This window comes from Rhinoderma darwinii (assembly GCF_050947455.1).
Source record: "Rhinoderma darwinii isolate aRhiDar2 chromosome 4 unlocalized genomic scaffold, aRhiDar2.hap1 SUPER_4_unloc_1, whole genome shotgun sequence".
NCBI lineage: Eukaryota > Metazoa > Chordata > Amphibia > Anura > Rhinodermatidae > Rhinoderma > Rhinoderma darwinii.
In genome coordinates, this window is record NW_027461753.1 from 708,683 (window position 1) to 728,442 (window position 19,760).

Genomic DNA, 19,760 nt, shown 5'->3' on the forward strand with positions numbered 1-19,760 from the left:
CACCGATACCGCATATAGAGAAAACTATCATTATACAATGAGCCTGGTGCCCTCCCCCGACACCGCATATAGAGAAAACTATTATAATACAATGACCCTGGTGCCCTCCACCGACACCGCATATAGAGAAAACTATCATTATACAATGAGCCTGGTCCCCTCCCTGACACCACATATAGAGAAAACTATCATTATACAATGAGCCTGGTGCCCTCCCCCGACACCGCATATAGAGAAAACTATCGTTATACAATGAGCCTGGTGCCCTCCCCCGACACCGCATATAGAGAAAACTATCATTATACAATGAGCCTGGTGCCCTCCCCCTGACACCACCTATAGAGAAAACTATCATTATACAATGAGCCAGGTGCCCTCCCTGACACCACATATAGAGAAAACTATCATTATACAATGAGCCCGGTGCCCTCCCCCGACATCACAAATAGAGAAAACTATCATTATACAATGAGCCTGGTGCCCCCCCTGACACCGCATATAGAGGAAACTATCATTATACAATGAGCCCGGTGCCCTCCCTGACACCACATATAGAGAAAACTATCATTATACAATGACCCTGGTGCCCTCCACCGATACCACATATAGAGAAAACTATCATTATACAATGAGCCTGGTGCCCTCCACCGACACCGCATATAGAGAAAACTATTATTATACAATGAGCCCGGTGCCCTCCCTGACACCACCTATAGAGAAAACTATCATTATACAATGAGCCTGGTGCCCTCCACCGACACCGCATATAGAGAAAACTATTATTATACAATGAGCCTGGTGCCCTCCCCCGACACCACATATAGAGAAAACTATCATTATATAATGAGCCTGGTGCCCTCCACCGACACCGCATATAGAGAAAACTATTATTATACAATGAGCCTGGTGCCCTCCCTGACACCGCATATAGAGAAAACTATCATTATACAATGAGCCCGGTGCCCTCCACCGACACCGCATATAGAGAAAACTATCATTATACAATGAGCCCGGTGCCCTCCCCGACACCGCATATAGAGAAAACTATCATTATACAATGAGCCTGGTGCCCTCCCCCGACACCACCTATAGAGAAAACTATCATTATACAATGAGCCTGGAGCCCTCCCCCGACACCACCTATAGAGAAATCTATCATTATACAATGAGCCTGGTGCCCTCCCCCGACACCGCATATAGAGAAAACTATCATTATACAATGAGCCTGGTGCCCTCCACCGACACCGCATATAGAGAAAACTATCATTATACAATGACCCTGGTGCCCTCCCCCGACACCGCATATAGAGAAAACTATCATTATACAATGAGCCTGGTGCCCTCCACCGACACCGCATATAGAGAAAACTATCATTATACAATGACCCTGGTGCCCTCCACCGACACCGCATATAGAGAAAACTATCATTATACAATGAGCCTGGTGCCCTCTCCCAACACCGCATATAGAGAAAACTATCATTATACAATGAGCCTGGTGCCCTCCCCTGACACCGCATATAGAGAAAACTATCATTATACAATGAGCCTGGTGCCCTCCCTGACACCACATATAGAGAAAACTATCATTATACAATGAGCCCGGTGCCCTCCCCCGACACTGCATATAGAGAAAACTATCATTATACAATGAGCCTGGTGCCCCCCCCCCCCGACACCACATATAGAGAAAACTATAATTATACAATTAGCCTGGTCCCCTCCCTGACACCACATATAGAGAAAACTATCATTATACAATGAGCCTGGTGCCCACCCCCGACACCGCATATAGAGAAAACTATCGTTATACAATGAGCCCGGTGCCCTCCCCCTGACACCACCTATAGAGAAAACTATCATTATACAATGAGCCCGGTGCCCTCCCTGACACCACATATAGAGAAAACTATCATTATACAATGAGCCCGGTGCCCTCCCCCGACACCACAAATAGAGAAAACTATCATTATACAATGAGCCTGGTGCCCCCCCTGACACCGCATATAGAGGAAACTATCATTATACAATGAGCCCGGTGCCCTCCCTGACACCACATATAGAGAAAACTATCATTATACAATGACCCTGGTGCCCTCCACCGATACCGCATATAGAGGAAACTATCATTATACAATGAGCCTGGTGCCCTCCCTGACACCGCATATAGAGAAAACTATCATTATACAATGAGCCTGGTGCCCTCCCTGACACCACATATAGAGAAAACTATCATTATACAATGAGCCTGGTGCCCTCCACCGACACCACATATAGAGAAAACTATCATTATACAATGAGCCTGGTGCCCTCCCCCTACACCGCACATAGAGAAAACTATCATTATACAATGACCCTGGTGCCCTCCACCGACACCGCATATAGAGAAAACTATTATTATACAATGAGCCCGGTGCCCTCCCTGACACCACCTATAGAGAAAACTATCATTATACAATGAGCCTGGTGCCCTCCACCGACACCGCATATAGAGAAAACTATTATTATACAATGAGCCTGGTGCCCTCCCCCGACACCACATATAGAGAAAACTATCATTATACAATGAGCCCGGTGCCCTCCCTGACACCACATATAGAGAAAACTATCATTATACAATGAGCCCGGTGCCCTCCCCCGACACCACAAATAGAGAAAACTATCATTATACAATGACCCTGCTGCCCTCCACCGATACCGCATATAGAGAAAACTATCATTATACAATGAGCCTGGTGCCCTCCCTGACACCACATATAAAGGAAACTATCATTATACAATGACCCTGGTGCCCTCCCCCGACACCGCATATATAGAAAACTATCATTATACAATGAGCCAGGTGCCCTCCCCCGACACCACATATAGAGAAAACTATCATTATACAATGAGCCAGGTGCCCTCCCCCGACACCACATATAGAGAAAACTATCATTATACAATGAGCCCGGTGCCCTCCCCCGACACCACCTATAGAGGAAACTATCATTATACAATGAGCCAGGTGCCCCCCCCCAGACACCACATATAGTGAAAACTATCATTATAAAATGAGCCCGGTGCCTTTCCTGACACCGCATATAGAGGAAACTATCATTATACAATGAGCCAGGTGCCCCCCCCCAGACACCACATATAGAGAAAACTATCATTATACAATGAGCCTGGTGCCCTCCACCGACACCGCATATAGAGAAAACTATCATTATACAATGAGCCTGGTGCCCTCCCCCGACACCACATATAGAGAAAACTATCATTATACAATGAGCCAGGTGCCCTCCCCCGACACCACATATAGAGAAAACTATCATTATACAATGAGCCTGGTGCCCTCCACCGACACCGCATATAGAGAAAACTATCATTATACAATGAGCCCGGTGCCCTCCCCCGACACCACCTATAGAGGAAACTATCATTATACAATGACCCTGGTGCCCTCCCCAGACACCACATATAGAGAAAACTATCATTATACAATGAGCCTGATGCCCTCCCCCGACACCGCATATATAGAAACTATCATTATACAATGAGCCTGGTCCCCTCCCCCGACACCGCATATAGAGAAACCATCATTATACAATGAGCCCGGTGCCCTCCCTGACACCGCATATAGAGAAAACTATCATTATACAATGAGCCCGGTGCCCTCCACCGACACCGCATATAGAGAAAACTATCATTATACAATGAGCCCGGTGCCCTCTCCGACACCGCATATAGAGAAAACTATCATTATACAATGACCCTGGTGCCCTCCCCCGACACCGCATATAGAGAAATCTATCATTATACAATGAGCCTGGTGCCCTCCCCCGACACCACCTATAGAGAAAATTATCATTATACAATGAGCCTGGTGCCCTCCCCCGACACCACCTATAGAGAAATCTATCATTATACAATGAGCCTGGTGCCCTCCCTGACACCGCATATAGAGGAAACTATCATTATACAATGACCCTGCTGCCCTCCCCCGACACCGCATATAGAGAAAACTATCATTATACAATGAGCCTGGTGACCTCCCCCGACACCGCATATATAGAAAACTATCATTATACAATGAGCCTGGTGCCCTCCCCCTAACACCGCATATATAGAGAAAACTATCATTATACAATGAGCCTGGTGCCCCCTCCCCCGACACCACATATAGAGAAAACTATAAATATACAATTAGCCTGGTCCCCTCCCTGACACCACATATAGAGAAAACTATCATTATACAATGAGCCTGGTGCCCTCCCCCGACACCGCATATAGAGAAAACTATCATTATACAATGAGCCCGGTGCCCTCCCCCGACACCACAAATAGAGAAAACTATCATTATACAATGAGCCTGGTGCCCCCCCTGACACCGCATATAGAGGAAACTATCATTATACAATGAGCCCGGTGCCCTCCCTGACACCACATATAGAGAAAACTATCATTATACAATGACCCTGGTGCCCTCCACCGATACCGCATATAGAGAAAACTATCATTATACAATGAGCCTGGTGCCCTCCCCCGACACCGCATATAGAGAAAACTATCATAATACAATGACCCTGGTGCCCTCCACCGACACCGCATATAGAGAAAACTATCATTATACAATGAGCCTGGTCCCCTCCCTGACACCACATATAGAGAAAACTATCATTATACAATGAGCCTGGTGCCCTCCCCCGACACCGCATATAGAGAAAACTATCGTTATACAATGAGCCCGGTGCCCTCCCCCTGACACCACCTATAGAGAAAACTATCATTATACAATGAGCCCGGTGCCCTCCCTGACACCACATATAGAGAAAACTATCATTATACAATGAGCCCGGTGCCCTCCCCCGACACCACAAATAGAGAAAACTATCATTATACAATGAGCCTGGTGCCCCCCCTGACACCGCATATAGAGGAAACTATCATTATACAATGAGCCCGGTGCCCTCCCTGACACCACATATAGAGAAAACTATCATTATACAATGACCCTGGTGCCCTCCACCGATACCGCATATAGAGAAAACTATCATTATACAATGAGCCTGGTGCCCTCCACCGACACCGCATATAGAGAAAACTATTATTATACAATGAGCCCGGTGCCCTCCCTGCCACCACCTATAGAGAAAACTATCATTATACAATGAGCCTGGTGCCCTCCACCGACACCGCATATAGAGAAAACTATTATTATACAATGAGCCTGGTGCCCTCCCCCGACACCACATATAGAGAAAACTATCATTATACAATGAGCCTGGTGCCCTCCACCGACACCGCATATAGAGAAAACTATTATTATACAATGAGCCTGGTGCCCTCCCTGACACCGCATATAGAGAAAACTATCATTATACAATGAGCCCGGTGCCCTCCACCGACACCGCATATAGAGAAAACTATCATTATACAATGAGCCCGGTGCCCTCCCCGACACCGCATATAGAGAAAACTATCATTATACAATGACCCTGGTGCCCTCCACCGACACCACATATAGAGGAAACTATCATTATACAATGAGCCTGGTGCCCTCCCCCGACACCACCTATAGAGAAAACTATCATTATACAATGAGCCTGGTGCCCTCCCCCGACACCACCTATAAAGAAATCTATCATTATACAATGAGCCTGGTGCCCTCCCCCGACACCGCATATATAGAAAACTATCATTATACAATGAGCCTGGTGCCCTCCACCGACACCGCATATAGAGAAAACTATCATTATACAATGACCCTGGTGCCCTCCCCGACACCGCATATAGAGAAAACTATCATTATACAATGAGCCTGGTGCCCTCCACCGACACCACGTATAGAGAAAACTATCATTATACAATGAGCCTGGTGCCCTCCCCCTGACACCGCATATATAGAGAAAACTATCATTATACAATGAGCCTGGTGCCCCCCCCCCCCGACACCACATATAGAGAAAACTATAATTATACAATTAGCCTGGTCCCCTCCCTGACACCACATATAGAGAAAACTATCATTATACAATGAGCCTGGTGCCCTCCCCCGACACCGCATATAGAGAAAACTATCATTATACAATGAGCCCGGTGCCCTCCCCCTGACACCACCTATAGAGAAAACTATCATTATACAATGAGCCCGGTGCCCTCCCTGACACCACATATAGAGAAAACTATCATTATACAATGAGCCCGGTGCCCTCCCCCGACACCACAAATAGAGAAAACTATCATTATACAATGAGCCTGGTGCCCCCCCTGACACCGCATATAGAGGAAACTATCATTATACAATGAGCCCGGTGCCCTCCCTGACACCACATATAGAGAAAACTATCATTATACAATGACCCTGGTGCCCTCCACCGATACCGCATATAGAGGAAACTATCATTATACAATGAGCCTGGTGCCCTCCCTGACACCGCATATAGAGAAAACTATCATTATACAATGAGCCTGGTGCCCTCCCTGACACCACATATAGAGAAAACTATCATTATACAATGAGCCTGGTGCCCTCCACCGACACCACATATAGAGAAAACTATCATTATACAATGAGCCTGGTGCCCTCCCCCTACACCGCACATAGAGAAAACTATCATTATACAATGACCCTGGTGCCCTCCACCGACACCGCATATAGAGAAAACTATTATTATACAATGAGCCCGGTGCCCTCCCTGACACCACCTATAGAGAAAACTATCATTATACAATGAGCCTGGTGCCCTCCACCGACACCGCATATAGAGAAAACTATTATTATACAATGAGCCTGGTGCCCTCCCCCGACACCACATATAGAGAAAACTATCATTATACAATGAGCCCGGTGCCCTCCCTGACACCACATATAGAGAAAACTATCATTATACAATGAGCCCGGTGCCCTCCCCCGACACCACAAATAGAGAAAACTATCATTATACAATGACCCTGGTGCCCTCCACCGATACCGCATATAGAGAAAACTATCATTATACAATGAGCCTGGTGCCCTCCCTGACACCACATATAGAGGAAACTATCATTATACAATGACCCTGGTGCCCTCCACCGACACCGAATATAGAGAAACCATCATTATACAATGAGCCTGGTGCCCTCCCCCGACACCGCATATAGAAAAAACTATCATTATACAATGACCCTGGTGCCCTCCCCCTGACACCACCTATAGAGAAAACTATCATTATACAATGAGCCCGGTACCCTCCCTGACACCACATATAGAGAAAACTATCATTATACAATGAGCCCGGTGCCCTCCCCCGACACCACAAATAGAGAAAACTATCATTATACAATGAGCCTGGTGCCCCCCTGACACCGCATATAGAGGAAACTATCATTATACAATGAGCCTGGTGCCCCCCCCCCCGACACCGCATATAGAGAGAACTATCATTATACAATGAGCCTGGTGCACTCCCCCGACACCCCATATAGAGGAAACTATCATTATACAATGAGCCCGGTGCACTCCCTGACACCACATATAGAGAAAACTATCATTATACAATGACCCTGGTGCCCTCCACCGACACCGCATATAGAGAAAACTATTATTATACAATGAGCCCGGTGCCCTCCCTGACACCACCTATAGAGAAAACTATCATTATACAATGAGCCTGGTGCCCTCCCCCGAAACCACATATAGAGAAAACTATCATTATACAATGAGCCCGGTGCCCTCCCTGACACCGCATATAGAGAAAACTATTATTATACAATGAGCCTGGTGCCCTCCCTGACACCGCATATAGAGAAAACTATCATTATACAATGACCCTGGTGCCCTCCCTGACACCGCATATAGAGAAAACTATTATTATACAATGAGCCCGGTGCCCCCCCTGACACCACCTATAGAGAAAACTATCATTATACAATGAGCCTGGTGCCCTCCACCGACACCGCATATAGAGAAAACTATTATTATACAATGACCCTGGTGCCCTCCCTGACACCGCATATAGAGAAAACTATTATTATACAATGAGCCTGGTGCCCTCCCCCGACACCACATATAGAGAAAACTATCATTATACAATGAACCTGGTGCCCTCCCCCTGACACCGCATATATAGAGAAAACTATCATTATACAATGAGCCTGGTGCCCTCCACCGATACCGCATATAGAGAAAACTATCATTATACAATGAGCCTGGTGCCCTCCCCCGACACCGCATATAGAGAAAACTATCATTATACAATGACCCTGGTGCCCTCCCTGACACCGCATATACAGGAAACTATCATTATACAATGAGCCCGGTGCCCTCCCCCGACACCGCATATAGTGAAAACTATCATTATACAATGACCCTGGTGCCCTCCACCGACACCGCATATAGAGAAAACTATTATTATACAATGAGCCCGGTGCCCTCCCTGACACCACCTATAGAGAAAACTATCATTATACAATGAGCCTGGTGCCCTCCACCGACACCGCATATAGAGAAAACTATCATTATACAATGACCCTGGTGCCCTCCCTGACACCGCATATAGAGAAAACTATCATTATACAATGACCCTGGTGCCCTCCACCGACACCGCATATAGAGAAAACTATTATTATACAATGAGCCTGGTGCCCTCCCTGACACCACATATAGAGAAAACTATCATTATACAATGAGCCTGGTCCCCTCCCCCGACACCGCATATATAGAAAACTATCATTATACAATGAGCCTGGTGCCCTCCCTGACACCACATATAGAGAAAACTATCATTATACAATGAGCCTGGTGCCCTCTCCCAACACCGCATATAGAGAAAACTATCATTATACAATGAGCCTGGTGCCCTCCCCTGACACCGCATATAGAGAAAACTATCATTATACAATGAGCCTGGTGCCCTCCCTGACACCACATATAGAGAAAACTATCATTATACAATGAGCCCGGTGCCCTCCCCCGACACTGCATATAGAGAAAACTATCATTATACAATGAGCCTGGTGCCCCCCCCCCCCGACACCACATATAGAGAAAACTATAATTATACAATTAGCCTGGTCCCCTCCCTGACACCACATATAGAGAAAACTATCATTATACAATGAGCCTGGTGCCCACCCCCGACACCGCATATAGAGAAAACTATCGTTATACAATGAGCCCGGTGCCCTCCCCCTGACACCACCTATAGAGAAAACTATCATTATACAATGAGCCCGGTGCCCTCCCTGACACCACATATAGAGAAAACTATCATTATACAATGAGCCCGGTGCCCTCCCCCGACACCACAAATAGAGAAAACTATCATTATACAATGAGCCTGGTGCCCCCCCTGACACCGCATATAGAGGAAACTATCATTATACAATGAGCCCGGTGCCCTCCCTGACACCACATATAGAGAAAACTATCATTATACAATGACCCTGGTGCCCTCCACCGATACCGCATATAGAGGAAACTATCATTATACAATGAGCCTGGTGCCCTCCCTGACACCGCATATAGAGAAAACTATCATTATACAATGAGCCTGGTGCCCTCCCTGACACCACATATAGAGAAAACTATCATTATACAATGAGCCTGGTGCCCTCCACCGACACCACATATAGAGAAAACTATCATTATACAATGAGCCTGGTGCCCTCCCCCTACACCGCACATAGAGAAAACTATCATTATACAATGACCCCGGTGCCCTCCACCGACACCGCATATAGAGAAAACTATTATTATACAATGAGCCCGGTGCCCTCCCTGACACCACCTATAGAGAAAACTATCATTATACAATGAGCCTGGTGCCCTCCACCGACACCGCATATAGAGAAAACTATTATTATACAATGAGCCTGGTTCCCTCCCCCGACACCACATATAGAGAAAACTATCATTATACAATGAGCCCGGTGCCCTCCCTGACACCACATATAGAGAAAACTATCATTATACAATGAGCCCGGTGCCCTCCCCCGACACCACAAATAGAGAAAACTATCATTATACAATGACCCTGCTGCCCTCCACCGATACCGCATATAGAGAAAACTATCATTATACAATGAGCCTGGTGCCCTCCCTGACACCACATATAGAGGAAACTATCATTATACAATGACCCTGGTGCCCTCCCCCGACACCGCATATATAGAAAACTATCATTATACAATGAGCCAGGTGCCCTCCCCCGACACCACATATAGAGAAAACTATCATTATACAATGAGCCAGGTGCCCTCCCCCGACACCACATATAGAGAAAACTATCATTATACAATGAGCCCGGTGCCCTCCCCCGACACCACCTATAGAGGAAACTATCATTATACAATGAGCCAGGTGCCCCCCCCCAGACACCACATATAGTGAAAACTATCATTATAAAATGAGCCCGGTGCCTTTCCTGACACCGCATATAGAGGAAACTATCATTATACAATGAGCCAGGTGCCCCCCCCCCAGACACCACATATAGAGAAAACTATCATTATACAATGAGCCTGGTGCCCTCCACCGACACCGCATATAGAGAAAACTATCATTATACAATGAGCCTGGTGCCCTCCCCCGACACCACATATAGAGAAAACTATCATTATACAATGAGCCAGGTGCCCTCCCCCGACACCACATATAGAGAAAACTATCATTATACAATGAGCCTGGTGCCCTCCACCGACACCGCATATAGAGAAAACTATCATTATACAATGAGCCCGGTGCCCTCCCCCGACACCACCTATAGAGAAAACTATCATTATACAATGAGCCTGATGCCCTCCCCCGACACCGCATATATAGAAACTATCATTATACAATGAGCCTGGTCCCCTCCCCCGACACCGCATATAGAGAAACCATCATTATACAATGAGCCCGGTGCCCTCCCTGACACCGCATATAGAGAAAACTATCATTATACAATGAGCCCGGTGCCCTCCCCCGACACCGCATATAGAGAAAACTATCATTATACAATGAGCCCGGTGCCCTCCACCGACACCGCATATAGAGAAAACTATCATTATACAATGAGCCCGGTGCCCTCCCCGACACCGCATATAGAGAAAACTATCATTATACAATGACCCTGGTGCCCTCCCCCGACACCGCATATAGAGAAATCTATCATTATACAATGAGCCTGGTGCCCTCCCCCGACACCACCTATAGAGAAAATTATCATTATACAATGAGCCTGGTGCCCTCCCCCGACACCACCTATAGAGAAATCTATCATTATACAATGAGCCTGGTGCCCTCCCTGACACCGCATATAGAGGAAACTATCATTATACAATGACCCTGCTGCCCTCCCCCGACACCGCATATAGAGAAAACTATCATTATACAATGAGCCTGGTGACCTCCCCCGACACCGCATATATAGAAAACTATCATTATACAATGAGCCTGGTGCCCTCCCCCTAACACCGCATATATAGAGAAAACTATCATTATACAATGAGCCTGGTGCCCCCCCCCCCGACACCACATATAGAGAAAACTATAAATATACAATTAGCCTGGTCCCCTCCCTGACACCACATATAGAGAAAACTATCATTATACAATGAGCCTGGTGCCCTCCCCCGACACCGCATATAGAGAAAACTATCATTATACAATGAGCCCGGTGCCCTCCCCCGACACCACAAATAGAGAAAACTATCATTATACAATGAGCCTGGTGCCCCCCCTGACACCGCATATAGAGGAAACTATCATTATACAATGAGCCCGGTGCCCTCCCTGACACCACATATAGAGAAAACTATCATTATACAATGACCCTGGTGCCCTCCACCGATACCGCATATAGAGAAAACTATCATTATACAATGAGCCTGGTGCCCTCCCCCGACACCGCATATAGAGAAAACTATCATAATACAATGACCCTGGTGCCCTCCACCGACACCGCATATAGAGAAAACTATCATTATACAATGAGCCTGGTCCCCTCCCTGACACCACATATAGAGAAAACTATCATTATACAATGAGCCTGGTGCCCTCCCCCGACACCGCATATAGAGAAAACTATCGTTATACAATGAGCCCGGTGCCCTCCCCCTGACACCACCTATAGAGAAAACTATCATTATACAATGAGCCCGGTGCCCTCCCTGACACCACATATAGAGAAAACTATCATTATACAATGAGCCCGGTGCCCTCCCCCGACACCACAAATAGAGAAAACTATCATTATACAATGAGCCTGGTGCCCCCCCTGACACCGCATATAGAGGAAACTATCATTATACAATGAGCCCGGTGCCCTCCCTGACACCACATATAGAGAAAACTATCATTATACAATGACCCTGGTGCCCTCCACCGATACCGCATATAGAGAAAACTATCATTATACAATGAGCCTGGTGCCCTCCACCGACACCGCATATAGAGAAAACTATTATTATACAATGAGCCCGGTGCCCTCCCTGCCACCACCTATAGAGAAAACTATCATTATACAATGAGCCTGGTGCCCTCCACCGACACCGCATATAGAGAAAACTATTATTATACAATGAGCCTGGTGCCCTCCCCCGACACCACATATAGAGAAAACTATCATTATACAATGAGCCTGGTGCCCTCCACCGACACCGCATATAGAGAAAACTATTATTATACAATGAGCCTGGTGCCCTCCCTGACACCGCATATAGAGAAAACTATCATTATACAATGAGCCCGGTGCCCTCCACCGACACCGCATATAGAGAAAACTATCATTATACAATGAGCCCGGTGCCCTCCCCGACACCGCATATAGAGAAAACTATCATTATACAATGACCCTGGTGCCCTCCACCGACACCACATATAGAGGAAACTATCATTATACAATGAGCCTGGTGCCCTCCCCCGACACCACCTATAGAGAAAACTATCATTATACAATGAGCCTGGTGCCCTCCCCCGACACCACCTATAAAGAAATCTATCATTATACAATGAGCCTGGTGCCCTCCCCCGACACCGCATATATAGAAAACTATCATTATACAATGAGCCTGGTGCCCTCCACCGACACCGCATATAGAGAAAACTATCATTATACAATGACCCTGGTGCCCTCCCCGACACCGCATATAGAGAAAACTATCATTATACAATGAGCCTGGTGCCCTCCACCGACACCACGTATAGAGAAAACTATCATTATACAATGAGCCTGGTGCCCTCCCCCTGACACCGCATATATAGAGAAAACTATCATTATACAATGAGCCTGGTGCCCCCCCCCCCCGACACCACATATAGAGAAAACTATAATTATACAATTAGCCTGGTCCCCTCCCTGACACCACATATAGAGAAAACTATCATTATACAATGAGCCTGGTGCCCTCCCCCGACACCGCATATAGAGAAAACTATCATTATACAATGAGCCCGGTGCCCTCCCTGACACCACATATAGAGAAAACTATCATTATACAATGAGCCCGGTGCCCTCCCTGACACCACCTATAGAGAAAACTATCATTATACAATGAGCCCGGTGCCCTACCTGACACCACATATAGAGAAAACTATCATTATACAATGAGCCCGGTGCCCTCCCCCGACACCACAAATAGAGAAAACTATCATTATACAATGAGCCTGGTGCCCCCCCTGACACCGCATATAGAGGAAACTATCATTATACAATGAGCCCGGTGCCCTCCCTGACACCACATATAGAGAAAACTATCATTATACAATGACCCTGGTGCCCTCCACCGATACCGCATATAGAGGAAACTATCATTATACAATGAGCCTGGTGCCCTCCCTGACACCGCATATAGAGAAAACTATCATTATACAATGAGCCTGGTGCCCTCCCTGACACCACATATAGAGAAAACTATCATTATACAATGAGCCTGGTGCCCTCCACCGACACCACATATAGAGAAAACTATCATTATACAATGAGCCTGGTGCCCTCCCCCTACACCGCACATAGAGAAAACTATCATTATACAATGACCCTGGTGCCCTCCACCGACACCGCATATAGAGAAAACTATTATTATACAATGAGCCCGGTGCCCTCCCTGACACCACCTATAGAGAAAACTATCATTATACAATGAGCCTGGTGCCCTCCACCGACACCGCATATAGAGAAAACTATTATTATACAATGAGCCTGGTGCCCTCCCCCGACACCACATATAGAGAAAACTATCATTATACAATGAGCCCGGTGCCCTCCCTGACACCACATATAGAGAAAACTATCATTATACAATGAGCCCGGTGCCCTCCCCCGACACCACAAATAGAGAAAACTATCATTATACAATGACCCTGGTGCCCTCCACCGATACCGCATATAGAGAAAACTATCATTATACAATGAGCCTGGTGCCCTCCCTGACACCACATATAGAGGAAACTATCATTATACAATGACCCTGGTGCCCTCCACCGACACCGAATATAGAGAAACCATCATTATACAATGAGCCTGGTGCCCTCCCCCGACACCGCATATAGAAAAAACTATCATTATACAATGACCCTGGTGCCCTCCCCCTGACACCACCTATAGAGAAAACTATCATTATACAATGAGCCCGGTACCCTCCCTGACACCACATATAGAGAAAACTATCATTATACAATGAGCCCGGTGCCCTCCCCCGACACCACAAATAGAGAAAACTATCATTATACAATGAGCCTGGTGCCCCCCTGACACCGCATATAGAGGAAACTATCATTATACAATGAGCCTGGTGCCCCCCCCCGACACCGCATATAGAGAAAACTATCATTATACAATGAGCCTGGTGCACTCCCCCGACACCCCATATAGAGGAAACTATCATTATACAATGAGCCCGGTGCACTCCCTGACACCACATATAGAGAAAACTATCATTATACAATGACCCTGGTGCCCTCCACCGACACCGCATATAGAGAAAACTATTATTATACAATGAGCCCGGTGCCCTCCCTGACACCACCTATAGAGAAAACTATCATTATACAATGAGCCTGGTGCCCTCCCCCGAAACCACATATAGAGAAAACTATCATTATACAATGAGCCCGGTGCCCTCCCTGACACCGCATATAGAGAAAACTATTATTATACAATGAGCCTGGTGCCCTCCCTGACACCGCATATAGAGAAAACTATCATTATACAATGACCCTGGTGCCCTCCCTGACACCGCATATAGAGAAAACTATTATTATACAATGAGCCTGGTGCCCTCCCCCGACACCACATATAGAGAAAACTATCATTATACAATGAACCTGGTGCCCTCCCCCTGACACCGCATATATAGAGAAAACTATCATTATACAATGAGCCTGGTGCCCTCCACCGATACCGCATATAGAGAAAACTATCATTATACAATGAGCCTGGTGCCCTCCCCCGACACCGCATATAGAGAAAACTATCATTATACAATGACCCTGGTGCCCTCCCTGACACCGCATATACAGGAAACTATCATTATACAATGAGCCCGGTGCCCTCCCCCGACACCGCATATAGTGAAAACTATCATTATACAATGACCCTGGTGCCCTCCACCGACACCGCATATAGAGAAAACTATTATTATACAATGAGCCCGGTGCCCTCCCTGACACCACCTATAGAGAAAACTATCATTATACAATGAGCCTGGTGCCCTCCACCGACACCGCATATAGAGAAAACTATCATTATACAATGACCCTGGTGCCCTCCCTGACACCGCATATAGAGGAAACTATCATTATACAATGAGCCCGGTGCCCTCCCCCGACACCGCATATAGAGAAAACTATCATTATACAATGACCCTGGTGCGCTCCCTGACACCGAATATAGAGGAAACTATCATTATACAATGAGCCTGGTGCCCTCACCCGACACCACATATAGAGAAAACTATCATTATACAATGAGCCTGGTGCCCTCAACCGACACCGCATATAGAGAAAACTATTATTATACAATGAGCCTGGTGCCCTCCCCCGACACCACATATAGAGAAAACTATCATTATACAATGAGCCTGGTGCCCTCCACCGACACCGCATATAGAGAAAACTATTATTATACAATGAGCCTGGTGCCCTCTCCCAACACCGCATATAGAGAAAACTATCATTATACAATGAGCCTGGTGCCCTCCCTGACACCGCATATAGAGAAAACTATCATTATACAATGAGCCCGGTGCCCTCCCTGACACCACATATAGAGAAAACTATCATTATACAATGACCCTGGTGCCCTCCACCGACACCACATATAGAGGAAACTATCATTATACAATGAGCCTGGTGCCCTCCCCCGACACCACCTATAGAGAAAACTATCATTATACAATGAGCCTGGTGCCCTCCCCCGACACCACCTATAGAGAAATCTATCATTATACAATGAGCCTGGTGCCCTCCCTGACACCGCATATAGAGGAAACTATCATTATACAATGACCCTGGTGCCCTCCCCCGACACCGCATATAGAGAAAACTATCATTATACAATGAGCCTGGTGCCCTCCCCCGACACCGCATATATAGAAAACTATCATTATACAATGAGCCTGGTGCCCTCCCCCTGACACCGCATATATAGAGAAAACTATCATTATACAATGAGCCTGGTGCCCCCCCCCCCGACACCACATATAGAGAAAACTATAATTATACAATTAGCCTGGTCCCCTCCCTGACACCACATATAGAGAAAACTATCATTATACAATGAGCCTGGTGCCCTCCCCCGACACCGCATATAGAGAAAACTATCGTTATACAATGAGCCCGGTGCCCTCCCCCTGACACCACCTATAGAGAAAACTATCATTATACAATGAGCCCGGTGCCCTCCCTGACACCACATATAGAGAAAACTATCATTATACAATGAGCCCGGTGCCCTCCCCCGACACCACAAATAGAGAAAACAATCATTATACAATGAGCCTGGTGCCCCCCCTGACACCGCATATAGAGGAAACTATCATTATACAATGAGCCCGGTGCCCTCCCTGACACCACATATAGAGAAAACTATCATTATACAATGAGCCTGGTGCCCTCCCCCGACACCGCATATAGAGAAAACTATCATTATACAATGACCCTGGTGCCCTCCACCGACACCGCATATAGAGAAAACTATTATTATACAATGAGCCCGGTGCCCTCCCTGACACCACCTATAGAGAAAACTATCATTATACAATGAGCCTGGTGCCCTCCACCGACACCGCATATAGAGAAAACTATTATTATACAATGAGCCTGGTGCCCTCCCCCGACACCACATATAGAGAAAACTATCATTATACAATGAGCCTGGTGCCCTCCACCGACACCGCATATAGAGAAAACTATTATTATACAATGAGCCTGGTGCCCTCCCTGACACCGCATATAGAGAAAACTATCATTATACAATGACCCTGGTGCCCTCCACCGATACCGCATATAGAGAAAACTATCGTTATACAATGAGCCCGGTGCCCTCCCCCTGACACCACCTATAGAGAAAACTATCATTATACAATGAGCCCGGTGCTCTCCCTGACACACATATAGAGAAAACTATCATTATACAATGAGCCCGGTGCCCTCCCCCGACACCACAAATAGAGAAAACTATCATTATACAATGAGCCTGGTGCCCCCCCTGACACCGCATATAGAGGAAACTATCATTATACAATGAGCCTGGTGCCCCCTCTGACACCGCATATAGAGGAAACTATCATTATACAATGAGCCCGGTGCCCTCCCTGACACCACATATAGAGAAAACTATCATTATACAATGACCCTGGTGCCCTCCACCGATACCGCATATAGAGAAAACTATCATTATACAATGAGCCTGGTGCCCTCCCCCGACACCGCATATAGAGAAAACTATCATTATACAATGACCCTGGTGCCCTCCACCGACACCGCATATAGAGAAAACTATTATTATACAATGAGCCCGGTGCCCTCCCTGACACCACCTATAGAGAAAACTATCATTATACAATGAGCCTGGTGCCCTCCACCGACCCCGCATATAGAGAAAACTATCATTATACAATGAGCCTGGTGCCCTCCCCCGACACCACATATAGAGAAAACTATCATTATACAATGAGCCTGGTGCCCTCCACCGACACCGCATATAGAGAAAACTATTATTATACAATGAGCCTGGTGCCCTCCCTGACACCGCATATAGAGAAAACTATCATTATACAATGACCCTGGTGCCCTCCACCGATACCGCATATAGAGAAAACTATCATTATACAATGAGCCTGGTGCCCTCCCTGACACCACATATAGAGGAAACTATCATTATACAATGACCCTGGTGCCCTCCACCGACACCGCATATAGAGAAACCATCATTATACAATGAGCCTGGTGCCCTCCCCCGACACCGCATATAGAAAAAACTATCATTATACAATGACCCTGGTGCCCTCCCCCTGACACCACCTATAGAGAAAACTATCATTATACAATGAGCCCGGTGCCCTCCCTGACACCACATATAGAGAAAACTATCATTATACAATGAGCCCGGTGCCCTCCCCCGACACCACAAATAGAGAAAACTATCATTATACAATGAGCCTGGTGCCCCCCCTGACACCGCATATAGAGGAAACTATCATTATACAATGAGCCCGGTGCCCTCCCTGACACCACAAATAGAGAAAACTATCATTATACAATGAGCCTGGTGCCCCCCTGACACCGCATATAGAGGAAACTATCATTATACAATGAGCCCGGTGCCCTCCACCGACACCGCATATAGAGAAAACTATTATTATACAATGAGCCCGGTGCCCTCCCTGACACCACCTATAGAGAAAACTATCATTATACAATGAGCCTGGTGCCCTCCCCCGAAACCACATATAGAGAAAACTATCATTATACAATGAGCCCGGTGCCCTCCCTGACACCGCATATAGAGAAAACTATTATTATACAATGAGCCTGGTGCCCTCCCTGACACCGCATATAGAGAAAACTATCATTATACAATGACCCTGGTGCCCTCCACCGATACCGCATATAGAGAAAACTATCATTATACAATGAGCCTGGTGCCCTCCCCCGACACCGCATATAGAGAAAACTATCGTTATACAATGAGCCCGGTGCCCTCCCCCTGACACCACCTATAGAGAAAACTATCATTATACAATGAGCCCGGTGCCCTCCCTGACACACATATAGAGAAAACTATCATTATACAATGAGCCCGGTGCCCTCCCCCGACACCGCATATAGAGAAAACTATTATTATACAATGAGCCCGGTGCCCTCCCTGACACCACCTATAGAGAAAACTATCATTATACAATGAGCCTGGTGCCCTCCCCCGAAACCACATATAGAGAAAACTATCATTATACAATGAGCCTGGTGCCCCCCCTGACACCGCATATAGAGGAAACTATCATTATACAATGAGCCCGGTGCCCTCCCTGACACCACATATAGAGAAAACTATCATTATACAATGACCCTGGTGCCCTCCACCGATACCGCATATAGAGAAAACTATCATTATACAATGAGCCTGGTGCCCTCCCCCGACACCGCATATAGAGAAAACTATCATTATACAATGACCCTGGTGCCCTCCACCGACACCGCATATAGAGAAAACTATTATTATACAATGAGCCCGGTGCCCTCCCTGACACCACCTATAGAGAAAACTATCATTATACAATGAGCCTGGTGCCCTCCACCGACACCGCATATAGAGAAAACT